This window comes from Triticum urartu, chromosome 5A (assembly GCF_056163025.1).
Source record: "Triticum urartu cultivar PI428250 chromosome 5A, HENAU_Tu73, whole genome shotgun sequence".
Taxonomy (NCBI): Eukaryota; Viridiplantae; Streptophyta; class Magnoliopsida; order Poales; family Poaceae; genus Triticum; species Triticum urartu.
This window is the reverse complement of record NC_141877.1, coordinates 330,096,216-330,109,599: the sequence shown is the minus strand read 5'-3', so window position 1 is coordinate 330,109,599 and position 13,384 is coordinate 330,096,216. Positions and strand designations below refer to the sequence as shown.

The window sequence follows — 13,384 nt, the reverse complement described above, 5'->3', positions numbered from 1 at the left end:
CAAATCCTGTGGAGAAGAACAATGGAGTTCCTACTAGGAACAAGAGACAGAGGACTGCAAAGTCCTTTGGTGATGATTTTCTTGTGTATCTCATGGATGACACTCCCATTTCTATTTCAGAGGCCTATGCATCGGAAGATGCTGACTACTGGAAGGAAGAGGTCCTAGTGAGATGGATTCCATCTTGGAAAATGAAACTTGGGAGATAACTGATCATCCTTATGGGTGCAAACCTATAGGTTGCAAATTGGTATTCAAGAAGAAGCTTAGGCCTGATGGTACTATCGAGAAGTACAAGGCACGACTCATGGCCATGGGTTATACCCAAAAGGAAGGTGAAGACTTCTTTGATATTACTCACATGTGGCTCGAGTGACCACTATTCGAGTACTACTTTCATTAGCTGCCTCACATGGTATTCTCATTCGTCAAATGGATGTTAAGACTGCTTTCCTAAATGGAGAGTTGGAAGAGGAAATTTATATGCAACAACCAGATGGGTTTGTAGTAGATGGTCAGGAAGGAAAAGTGTGCAAGTTGCTGAAGTCTTTGTATGGACTTAAGCAAGCACCCAAGCAATGACATGAGAATTTTGAAAGAACTTTAACAGCTACAAGCTTTGTTGTAAACGAAGCTGATAAATGTTTGTACTATCGCCATGGCGGGGGCGAGGGATTTATCCTTTGCTTGCATGTTGATGACATACTAATTTTCGGGACAAATTTGAATGTTTTTTGACTAAACACTATGAGGCAAAAGCCCCACAGGCATTTATTAAAACAAGGCCCCAAGTCTTACAGAAAAGAAAATAGGAAGTAGTAGCTAGCTAGGTGTTTAGAATTCCTACCTACAAAAATACAACAAGATATTTACAAATATACAAGAAACAACCATGTCAGATGGATCATGGCAGATCATTGATCCATTGAAGGAGCACATGTTTGATTGAATCCTTCATCCTATGGGAGTGCAAGGTGATGTCATGGATAAACTTGGCCTTCCATCCACCAAAAGTTAGTCTGATGTGCCTGGAAATTTTATCATTCCTCATAGTCCAGATACTCCATGCAGTGAGGTAAACTACTTCAAAGAAGAAAGGGTTCTGAAAACCCCTCTTAGTAGCCAAAATACATTCTCTAGGAGATAACCCCACATACCATTTGATCTGCAGATAGTTCCAGACTCTGTTACTGAATGTGCACCTGAAGAAAAGATGATCTCTATCTTCATGTAACTGAGCCACACACATGGGGCATAAATTGTCATCCTCCTCAGACCTCCAATGCTTTCTAAGAAGAATGTCTCTTGTTGAGTCTATCATTCAACACCAACCATGCGAAGACCTTAATTTTCATAGTGTACTTGCTCTTCCAAATCCATTTACAGGGATCATCATCTGGTAAATTTGCGTGTGCCAGTGTATAATAACTTTTGGTAGCGTAAGAACCTTTACCAGGTGTCCATGACCAGGAGTCAGGTTCATGGGGATTCCTCTACAATCCATGTAAGGCAGTATTAAGAGATACCAGCTCATCCATTTATTCATGAGATATGGGCAGTTGAAAATATGTGGCAATGTCAAGATCTTCAATAAAATCCTTGACTGAAATTTTATCATCAAGTGTAAAAGAGAAAAGTCTTGGGAACCTCTCCTTGATAGGCATATGACATCCATCCAAGCTCCAAGTATCATGCCAGAACAGAGAACTATTTCCATCATTGATTGTGATGATAGAATGTGACCTATAAACCTCATTTAAGTTCATGATGTCCCTCCACCATGAAGAGCCACACTGGACTATTGCATGGGGAACCACTCCATTATAGTAAGTGTCCCAGATCAGAGAGACCCAAGGTATATTAGCCTTATTATAAAACTGGTGTAGATGTTTAGTGAGCAAGGCTTTGTTCTGAACTGCAAGGTTGATAATACCCATGCCTCCTTTATCTTTTGGTTTACATACCATTGGCCAAGCTGCCAAAGATTGCTTTGAGGTATCAGAATTTTCTCTCCATAAGCATTGCCTCATTATTCTTTCTAATTGTTTTATAATAGCAGCAGGTAGACTAAGACTACAAAGGAAATAAATAGGCATAGAGGAGAGAACTGACTGTAATAGCTGCAGTCTAGCACCTTGGGATAGCAGTGAGGAACTGGCAGAGAGTCTCCTTTCAACTCTATCAACAACAGGTACCAGCTCTTGAACTCTGGCTTTGGTAGTGCCCACAAGCAAACCCAGGTAAGTGAAAGGCAGTGTCCCAACCTGGTAGCCAAAAACTGCAGCCAATCTGATTGCTTCATCAGGTGCAACATTGATGGGAAAAATGCAAGACTTATGGAAGTTCACCTTTAATCCAATTGATTTAGAAAAAGCAGCCGACATGTTCTTGAGAGCTCGCAGTTGGGCCTCATCTGCTTGAACTATCAACAAAGTATCATCACCATATTGAACAATTGGGAAATCTGGGTCATTAGATGGTATTGGAAGTGAAATGGGTCCTTGTTGGAGCATTTTATTAACCACAGATTGCAGCAAATCAGCAGCAATAACAAAGAGAGGAGGTGACAATGGATCTCTGTAACGCCCCGAGACCGATGTGCCAGGTGTCCTCCAGTTATTCGCTGTTGTTGTGTTGTCATTGCTTGCGTGTCATGCATTGCATATCATGTCGTCATGTGCATTGCATCATCATGTTTTCAAAACTTGCATTCGTCCGGGTCTCCCAGTTCCTTCCGTGGTCCGTTCTGAGGCCAGACTCACTTGCACGCGCCCGCGGCACGTCCGAAACATTATTTTATAAGTGGCTAATTTTGTCGGGATGGGATGAGCGTTGGTGTGCGGTCTTGTTATAGTGTAGGTAGACCGCCTGCCAAGTTTCATCGCAATCGGAGTTCGTTTGACGCCCCAACGATTAACTATAGCGGCAGTATATCCGGTCTAACGTCAGACGTTTTTCGTCTCCGGAAACAGTCGCCGGGCCTCCCTCTCTTCTCTTCTCTCAGCTAGAGACCGTCTACACAGCCCATGACCTACCGCCAGGTCCAACCTAACCTCTCTCGTCAGCCCGCGGCCCTCCTCGCGCGCGCGTCTGAAAATTGTCCCGGACCCGACCCGAGCAGTCGTCACCGTCGTGTCCGGATCATCCCCAAACATCTACAAAACGTCACCGTTTTCTTATTTGGGCTTCCTAACCTTTATATCTCGGACCGTCCGATTTTATCAGAGGGACCAAATAGTTTAACATTTAGTCCCCTGCTATATAAACTTGCCTAATCCTAGAATTTAGAAGCCCTGTCACATCCTCCCAGCCGCCGCCGCCACCCACCCACAATTCCCCTCGGGATCGTCCCGATCCAGTTCCACCCGAGACGAATCGAAGCCTCCACTTTCTCCTCGTTTTCCCCTACCGTCCAACCACCGCCGTCGCCCAAATCCTATAGGAGCCAGAGCTCCTCTGCCCGTGCGCCTACCTCTCCCGTAGCTCCCATGGCACCAGGAAGCACCTCAGCCCCGTCGTCGACCCAGCCGCTGCCGGCGAGCAACAGCAACCAGCAGACCATCCCGAGCAGCAAAAGGAGCACGAGCTCCCATGGCCGCCGCCGAGCCGCCCGAGCACCTCCTCCTCCTCCCGTCGCCGGCGACCGCGTCACCAGGACCCCGCACCTGCAGACTCGCACACAAGCTCCTCTGCTTCCTCACGCGCCACGGCAAGAAGCAGCACCACCGCGGCCCTTGCATCGTCGAGCACCACCAGGACCAGCCCCGGTGCCACTCCGGCCGCCCGAGCACCTCGTGCTTCTCCTCGTCGCGCCTCCTCCCCTGCGCCTCGACTTCGTTGGAGACCAGCTCCCTTCCTCCTTTTTCCTTCCTTCTTTTCCGTCTCTCTACGCGCTCAAGCCCTCTCCTGTTTTCTCTTCTTCACAGGGAACCGCGCCTCCATGATGCCGCCACCTCGTCCCCGTCGTCCGTCAGCTCGTCGCCGCCCCGGGCCCAGCGCCTGCAGCCGCGCCCCCACCTTCACCCACCACAGGCGAGCAGAGCCGCCGGACCGCGTCGCCGCGCTGCCGTTTCAGGCCGTCCTCCGCCCAAGTCCCGCTGCTGCCTTTCTGTCCAGCACCGCCGCTGCTTTATTTTCTGGCGAGCAGAGGGACGCGCTAGATGCAGTGCATCGCCGCTGTTCAGATCGAGAGAGGAGCAAGGTCGCCCGGTCTAGCCTGCGCGTTGACTACGCCACCCTGCTTCGATCGACCTGCGAGGCCCAGCACCGCTTTCGGCCTGCCCGGCCTCCTGTGCTACCGACTGGGCCTCAGCCCGAAGTGAGAGCCCTAGCGCCCCTTTTTTTCTTTATTTTGTTGGGCCTGCTCCAGTTTTAGTTTCGGTCCAGTGTAGCCTTTTTTTTCAGATATGTGAATTAGTCAATTTCCAGGGATTTGCACTTTTGCAGACCAGCCCCTAAATTTCATGCATTTCATTACTCACAAACGGTGCATCATATGTAAAAACTTTAAATATGAAACTTTCTTAGAATTTCGTCTAGTTAAATAATTTGCCATTTTCATCTATGTTTGAAATGCTTAAAAATGATGTTTGGTTAAATTTACTCCTATGCCATGTTGAAATGCTTTAATTCATAACTAAATAACCGTAGCTCCGAATTTAATAAACTTTATATGTAAATGGGGTGGAAAAATGCCAAGTTTAACATGGTGGCTTTACTTTGCATGTTTAACAACTCTAAAATATGGTTTAGGGCAGAACAGTACCAAACCTTAAAATATGCATATGGGGTTTTACCGGAATTGTTGTTCGTTGTTTCCGGCATCATTTAAACTTGCCTAGATAGGTAGTTTTGCTGTGCTTCACCCCTTTCCATGTTAATCAACATTCAATATTGTTGGGTACATAAACAAGATCAAACTAAATAACTTGTCGTGGTGTTTCGTCAATATGCACCGTTGCATATTGAGCTCCACTTAATTTGTAGGATTGCTTGTGCACTTTTGCCATGACATGCTTCATTAAACCGGACATGCATCATACTTGGTTGTGCATCATGCCATGTTCATGTGTTGGTTGTTTACTATGTTGTTTGCTTCTTTCTGGTGTTGCTTCTTCGGGGTGGTTCCGATAACATCGCGTTTGTGAGGATCCGTTGGCTACGTCCGTTTATCTTCTTCATGGACTCGTTTCTTCTTCCTTGCGGGATTTTAGGCAAGATGACCATACCCTCGAAATCACTTCTATCTTTGCTTGCTAGTTGCTCGCTCTTTTGCTATGCCTATGCTGCGATACCTACCACTTGCTTATCATGCCTCCCATATTGTAGAACCAAGCCTCTAACCCACCTTGTCCTAGCAAACCGTTGTTTGGCTATGTTACCGCTTTGCTCAGCCCCTCTTATAACGTTGCTAGTTGCAGGTGAAGATTGGAGATCTTTCCTTTTTGGAACATTGTTTATTTTTGGGATATCATTATATTATCTTGTTATCTTAATGCATCTATATACTTGGTAAAGGGTGGAAGGCTCGGCCTTTTTGCCTAGTGTTTTGTTCCACTCTTGCTGCCCTAGTTTCTGTCATATCGGTGTTATGTTCCCGGATTTTGTGTTCCTTACGCGGTTGGGTAATAATGGGAACCCCTTGACAGCTCGCCTTGAATAAAACTCCTCCAGCAATGCCCAACCTTGGTTTTACCATTTGCCACCTAGCCTCTTTTTCCCTTGGGTTTCTGGAGCCCGAGGGTCATCTTATTTTAAACCCCCCCAGGCCAGTGCTCCTCTGAGTGTTGGTCCAAACTAGAGTCCTGTGCAGCGCCCCCTCGGGGAAACTCGAGGTTTGGTTTTAGTTGTATGGAGCGCTCATCTGAGTGTGCCCTGAGAACGAGATATGTGCAGCTCCTATCGGGATTTGTCGGCACATTCGGGCGGTGTTGCTGGATTTATTTTAACTTGTCGAAGTTGTCTTGTAGAACCGGGATGCCGAGTCTGATCGGAATGTCTCGGGAGAAGGTATATCCTTCGTTGACCCTGAGAGCTTGTCATGGGCTAAGTTGGGACTCCCCTGTAGGGATTTGAACTTTCGAAAGCCGTGCCCGCGGTTATGGGCAGATGGGAATTTGTTAATGTCCGGTTGTAGATAACTTGAACCTTAACTTAATTAAAATGAATCAACTGCGCGTGTAACCGTGAGGGTCTCTTTTCGGCGGAGTCCGGGAAGTGAACACGGTTTTGGAGTTATGCTTGACGTAGGTTGTTCTAGGATCACTTCTTGATCATAGTTTCACGATCGTGCTTTGCCTTCTCTTCTCGCTCTCTTTTGCGTATGTTAGCCACCATATATGCTAGTCGCTTGCTGCAGCTCCACATCATACCTTTACCTTACCCATAAGCTTAAATAGTCTTGATTGCGAGGGTGTGAGATTGCTGAGTCCCCGTGACTCACAGATACTTCCAAAACCAATTTGCAGGTGCCGTTGAACCGTGCAGATGATGCAACCAAGCTCAAGGAGGAGCTCTATGAAGATCGTGTTTTTTATGTTGTTCTGTTTTCCAGTTGGTCAGTAGTGGAGCCCAGTTGGGGTCGATCCGGGATCTGTGTAGCATTTGGGGTAGTCTTGTTTTATTTTGGTACCGTAGTCGGACCATGAGTGATTGGATGATTGTAATGTTATTTATGTACTTTGTGTGACGTGGCGAGTGTAAGCCAACTATGTATCTTTCCCCTTATTATCTATTTACATGGGTTGTTGTGAAGATTACCTTACTTGCGACATTGCTTTCAATGCGGTTATGCCTCTAAGTCGTGCTTCGACACGTAGGAGATATAGCCGCATCGAGGGCGTTACAAGTTGGTATCAAAGCCTTCCCCGACCTTAGGAGCCCCCTGCTTGATCGAATCGCTGGCATTATTGAGTCTAGAAATGTTTTGAGTCATTTAGGAATTATATATCAGAGAGTTTAGGAATTCTTTTTACTCCTCAGTCCCTTCGTCGCTCTGGTGAGGCATCCTGACGTAGAGTTTTGACTCTTCTCTTCTGAAATTTCACTATTTTTTTTAGGATCACGTGGGTATCTTGGAATCGTTCCGATGGTTTTGTGACGAGAACATTGTTCTTGGTGCCTCCTGTTATTTAGGGGTTGTGGCAGTGTCCCGGGGAGTTGAGCTCCGAGGTGTTGTCGTCACAATTTTATCATTGCAGTTCTGGAATACCTGAGTTTAGTTTCGCCGACATCGAAAATCTCTTTTATGCAGTTGTTGGTGAGATAACCTCGACGCCACCCAGTACTGGGGCGGGAGTTTGGGAGTATTGCCATAACTCGTATAACGGATGCTTTTCGAAGGTTGAGGTAAACGATTTCCGAGGGTTTCTTGGTTATGTGTTGAAGGATGGATACAGCTGGATGTAGGATTTGCTAGTTTTGGGTGAGATATTATGCTTCCCCTGTATCCCCAACACCTGATTGCATAACCGGAAAATTTCAGGAGTTTATAAGTGGGAATTCAAGTAGCTCTTAGGATATCTTTCCGACAGATGTATGATATGAAATTGGGGTTCGACGTCTAGTGGTCCGCCTATCCACGGTCGGTTTTACAATGGTCTCATTGTGTCTTAAAGAGTCCTTGGCTATGCCGACTCGGGGACGCTTCATATGTCATGTGCACTGCCTTGTACATGATGGTGCTGTATGATCGAGCCCGTGTAGGCCCCACCACGAAAACTTCGGACGAAATCTCTATCATATGTTTGTTCCGGCTTATTTTGCATGGCAATCCTTTGTTTTGTTTTGAGTTGTGGTATTCGAGTTGCTTTGAAGTCAAATGTTGACTCCATACCTTGCCTAACCGGTGTTCTCATGTTCTGATGTGAATACCAATCCTTCTTGATAATCGAGATTGTCATGTCAATCCTTTTTCCAACTGATGCGCTTCTCTTCGAGATGATCCCATCTTTCTCCCCATCAGCAAGATCAATTATCATTTCTTCTGGACGTTGTTTGTTTCATTCGTCCCAAGCTGCCTTTGTTTTTCCCGCCCACCCACCCCTTTTTCTTCGAGGACTCGGAATTCTTAATCAAGTATCCTTTTATTCATATGAAGTCTCTCCATTCTTTTCCGTTAATGTTCTTATCCGGTGATTATCAGGAAGATGCTAACGGAGCTTCTAGTTCATCATTCTTCGTTCTCTTTTATTCGATGAATTCAATTCAAGATTTGCCAATTATATCCTTTCCTCGTTCCAAATACCTTCTCATGCCGGTGCACCTCATATTCAGTCTTTTCTCACTATTCAATTGTTCCGGAGTGCTCAAGATATCTCGAAGATTCGTGTTTCCACTCTGCATTCGTTCAAGATCTTTCGAGGATGTTCTCTCATTCAAACCATTTAAATCAACCGGTGCATTCTCCTTTTCAAGTAATCTTTTCAACAGTGTATCTTTTCAGTGGGCCCTAACCCATAGGTCTTTTCCCAGGATCTTACCTGACTCTTCTTATTTTCCCGGCGTTACTCTCAAATTCTTTTCAAGTTTGACTTAAGAATGAGTTATCACCAGTCAAATTCCTTTCTCCTTGATCTTTCAAATTCTTTAATCGTTGGTTCAACCTTTCCATTTTTCATCCCGGAGTACCTCAACAATTTGGTGGTGTTTCTCATCATCATTCTCAGATATTGAAGACCGAAGAAGAGTTTCCCTTTAATCTTGCTCCATTCTCTTCAAGATTCATGGTGCTAGCTTGTTGCCATCCTCTCATAATTATTTTCGATTGTGAGAATCCTTTTCACCCATCAGGAGATATTCAAGGGTATTTTCAGTTCGATTATCCGGAGCCCATCATTTCAGAAGACTTGTTCATTCTCAGTTTTCAGCTCTAGTTCCCCAAATCTCACCGGTACATCATTCAATATTCTTTAATCAGCGCGTGATCTCTTTGTTTCAGTTGTATCTAAATTCTCTCAAGTATTTTCATTCTTTTTATAATTCTTCCCAGTGTTTCTTTATCTTCTCTTTGCTCATTTTTAATTCTTACGGTGGTTCATTCAAGAGCTCTCGTCATTCGTTATCATATCAATTATTCGTTGTTTTCAATCCTTCCGGTGGTTCGTTGAAGACCTTCTCAAGTTTGCTCCATATCTTAATCCTTTCTACGAGAATAAGTAGTATGCCAAATCCATTGCTTGTCATCAATCTAAATTGTTGAAGGATACGCATAACGTAATTCTTATTCGTGTTTTCATCGAGTAAATTTAATTCCTTATTCCGGAGGTTCATTAAAATTCTTGATCTCAATTATTCACCTTTTCTTTTACCGGAGTTCCAAGCTCTCTCAACTATATCGTCACGGAGATTCATCTAAATCGTCACAAGGATTCACCTTGTGTTTTCAACTTCTTTTTCCTTCGTGTGATTATTCTTTTTGTTACCAGAGTTTCTTCATGGAGGCTATACATGTTGGTTCATCAAGGATTTATTTCCTTCTCGAAGCGTTCATCAAAATTCTTTTCTAAGGAGCTTAAGTTTCTTCATCTTGCAATCCGGAGTGCAATTCCTTCTTCCATATCATTAGAGGTGGTATTATGTCATTCTTGATAATTTGAGTGCATGCTCCGTGATTCACAAGTTATCAAGAATGAGATATTTTAAATCCATCAATCTTGTCATTTGAGTTATGTTGGGTAATATTTTCACCTAAAGCCTTCCCTAAGGATTGTTGCTATCTATGGTGTTTATAAATGATCCAAGTTCTTCTGTTTTCGTCCCGGTGAAATAAGTTTCTCGTCTGCTTGTTCATATCAATCCAATTCTTTTTCCCGTGAGTGGCAGGTTGTCACCTCATAATTTGAAATGTATTCCATAAGACCATATCAAGCTTACTCTTTTTCATTGTTGGTTTTTTCCAACTACTCCGTTCGACCTTTCTCTTGAAGATGCTTTTTAAAGCTCATTTGGGGTAGAAGATCTTGTTTCCCTTCGTTCATTCCATTCGATTCTTAATTTTGTTCTAGAGGCTTTGTGATGTTGCTCTCTTCAACCCATCTTTTCGTTCTGTCAGGATCGTGTTCTTTTCTTGGTTTATCCATTTAACCGTAGTGTTGTGTCCTTTTTGCTCAAGCTCTTTTCGCCTTATCAAGCCTTTCATCTCTTTTCAACCGGAGTGCTGTCTGAGATCTTTCTTACCCCTTGTTTCATTCATTCATTAGATCCGGAGGCAGTGTGTTGTTGTTCCCTGTTCCTTTTTCTAACGGAGTGTTTTCAACTTCGTTCATCTCCGTTGTATTCTTTTCTCGAAATGGCTTAACCTTTTCAAGGTTCTTTGGTCTCACTCATTGGTCAAAGAAGCAACTTAGCTTTACCTCTCCTCTTTCTCTTCTGTTGTCCCTCCGGTGCCATTCTAGATCTCGGGACGAGATCCTCTCGTAGTGGTGGAGTGTTGTAACGCCCCGAGACCGATCTGCCAGGTGTCCTCCAGTTATTCGCTGTTGTTGTGTTGTCATTGCTTGCGTGTCATGCATTGCATATCATGTCATCATGTGCATTGCATCATCATGTTTTCAAAACTTGCATTCGTCCGGGTCTCCCAGTTCCTTCCGTGGTCCGTTCTGAGGCCAGACTCACTTGCACGCGCCCGCGACACGTCCGAAATATTATTTTATAAGTGGCTAATTTTGTCGGGATGGGATGAGCGTTGGTGTGTGGTCTTGTTATAGTGTAGGTAGACCGCCTGCCAAGTTTCATCGCAATCGGAGTTCGTTTGACGCCCCAACGATTAACTATAGCGACAGTATATCCGGTCTAACGTCAGACGTTTTCGGTCTCCGGAAACAGTCGCCGGGCCTCCCTCTCTTCTCTTCTCTCAGCTAGAGACCGTCTACACAGCCCATGACCTACCGCCAGGTCCAGCCTAACCTCTCTCGTCAGCCCGCGGCCCTCCTCGCGCGTGCATCCAAAAATTGTCCTGGACATGACCCGAGCAGTCGTCACCGTCGTGTCCGGATCATCCCCAAACATCTACAAAACGTCACCTTATTCTTATTTGGGCTTCCTAACCTTTGTATCTCGGACCGTCTGATTTTATCAGAGGGACCAAATAGTCTAACATTTAATCCCCTGCTATATAAACCTGCCTAACCCTAGAATTTAGAAGCCCTGTCACATCCTCCCAGCCGCCGCCACCCACTCACAATTCCCCTCGGGATCGTCCCGATCTAGTTCCACCCGAGACGAATCGAAGCCTCCACTTTCTCCTCGTTTTCCCCTCCCGTCCAACCACCGCCGTCGCCCAAATCCTACAGGAGCCAGAGCTCCTCTGCCCATGTGCCTACCTCTCCCGTAGCTCCCATGGCGCTGGGACGCACCTCGACCCCGTCATCGACCCAGCCGCTGCCGGCGAGCAGCAGCAACCAGCAGACCATCCCGAGCAGCAAAAGGAGCACGAGCTCCCATGGCCGCCGCCAAGCCACCCGAGCACCTCCTCCTCCTCCCGTCGCCGGCGACCGCGTCACCAGGACCCCGCGCCTGCAGACTCGCGCACAAGCTCCTCTGCTTCCTCACGCGCCACGGCAAGAAGCAGCACCACCGGGGCCCTTGCATCATTGAGCACCACCAGGACCAGCCCCGGTGCCACTCCGGCCGCCCGAGCACCTCGTGCTTCTCCTCATCGCGCCTCCTCCCCTGCGCCTCGACTTCGTTGGAGACCAGCACCCTTCCTCCTTTTTCCTTCCTTCTCTCTACGCGCTCAAGCTCTCTCCTGTTTTCTCTTCTTCACAGGGAACCGCGCCTCCATGACGCCGCCACCTTGTCCCCGTCGTCCGTCAGCTCGTCACCGCCCCGGGCCCAACGCCTGCAGCCGCGCCCCACCTTCACCCACCGCCAGCGAGCAGAGCTGCCGGACCGCGTCGCCGCGCTGCCATTTCAAGCCGTCCTCCGCCCAAGTCCCGCTGCTGCCTTTCTGTCTAGCACCGCCACTGCTCTATTTTCTGGCGAGCAGAGGGACGCGCTAGATGCAGTGCATCGCCGCTGTCCAGATCGAGAGAGGAGCAAGGTCGCCCGGTCCAGCCTATGCGTTGACTGCGCCACCCTGCTTCGATCGACTTGCGAGGCCCAGCACCGCTTTCGGCCTGCCCGGCCTCCTGTTCTACCGACTAGGCCTCAGCCCGAAGTGAGAGCCCCATCGCCCCTTTTTTTCTTTATTTTGTTGGGCCTGCTCCAGTTTTAGTTTCGGTCCAGTGTAGCCTTTTTTCAGATCTGTGAATTAGTCAATTTCCAGGGATTTGCACTTTTGCAGATCAGCCCCTAAACTTCATGCATTTCATTACTCACAAATGGTGCATCATATGTAAAAACTTTAAATATGAAACTTGCTTAGAATTTCGTCTAGTTTAATAATTTGCCACTTTCATCTATGTTTGAAATGCTTAAAAATGATGTTTGGTTAAATTTACTCCTATGCCATGTTAAAATGCTTTAATTCATAACTAAATAACTGTAACTCCGAATTTGATAAACTTTATATGTAAATGGGGTGGAAAAATGCCTAGTTTAACATGGTGGCTTTACTTTGCATGTTTAACAACTCTAAAATATGGTTTAGGGCAGAACAGTACCAAACCTTAAAATATGCATATGGGGTTTTATCGGAATTGTTGTTTGTTGTTTCCGGCCTCATTTAAACTTGCCTAGATAGGTAGTTTTGTTGTGCTTCACCCCTTGCCATGTTAATCAACATCTAATATTGTTGGGTACATAAACGAGATCGAACTAAATAACTTGTTGTGGTGTTTCGTCAATATGCACCGTTGCATATTGAGCTCCACTTAATTTGTAGGATTGCTTGTGCACTTTTGCCATGACATGCTTCATTAAACTGGACATGCATCATACTTGGTTGTGCATCATGCCATGTTCATGTGTTGGTTGTTTACTATGTTGTTTGCTTCTTTCCGGTGTTGCTTCTTCGGGGTGGTTCCGATAACGTCGCGTTTGTGAGGATCTGTTGGCTACGTCCGTTTATCTTCTTCATGGACTCGTTTCTTCTTCCTTGTGGGATTTCAGGCAAGATGACCATACCCTCGAAATCACTTCTATCTTTGCTTGCTAGTTGCTCGCTCTTTTGCTATGCCTATGCTGCGATACCTACCACTTGCTTATCATGCCTCCCATATTGTAGAACTAAGCCTCTAACCCACCTTGTCCTAGCAAACCGTTGTTTGGCTATGTTACCGCTTTTCTCAGCCCCTCTTATAGCATTGCTAGTTGTAGGTGAAGATTGGAGATTGTTCCTTGTTGGAACATTGTTTATTGTTGGGATATCATTATATTATCTTGTTATCTTAATGCATCCATATACTTGGTAAAGGGTGGAAGGCTCGGCCTTTTTGCCTAGTGT

The 13,384-nt window shown here is 45.8% G+C and overlaps 2 long non-coding RNA genes across 2 annotated transcripts in view; both read left to right on the top strand.

Moving 5' to 3' along the window:
• Positions 1-3,213: 3,213 nt before the first annotated feature.
• Positions 3,214-6,758, top strand: LOC147971279 (uncharacterized). The gene is made up of 2 exons (XR_015604616.1): positions 3,214-5,213; positions 6,468-6,758. It is a non-coding gene; the product is annotated as an uncharacterized LOC147971279 (long non-coding RNA).
• A 4,399-nt stretch (positions 6,759-11,157) lies between these two features.
• The window catches only part of LOC125555964 (uncharacterized), a 34,767-nt gene continuing 32,540 nt past the window's right edge, over positions 11,158-13,384 (top strand). The window contains exon 1 of the long non-coding RNA XR_015604615.1: positions 11,158-13,050. This is a non-coding gene — a long non-coding RNA (uncharacterized LOC125555964). The remainder of the gene's footprint in view (positions 13,051-13,384) is intronic.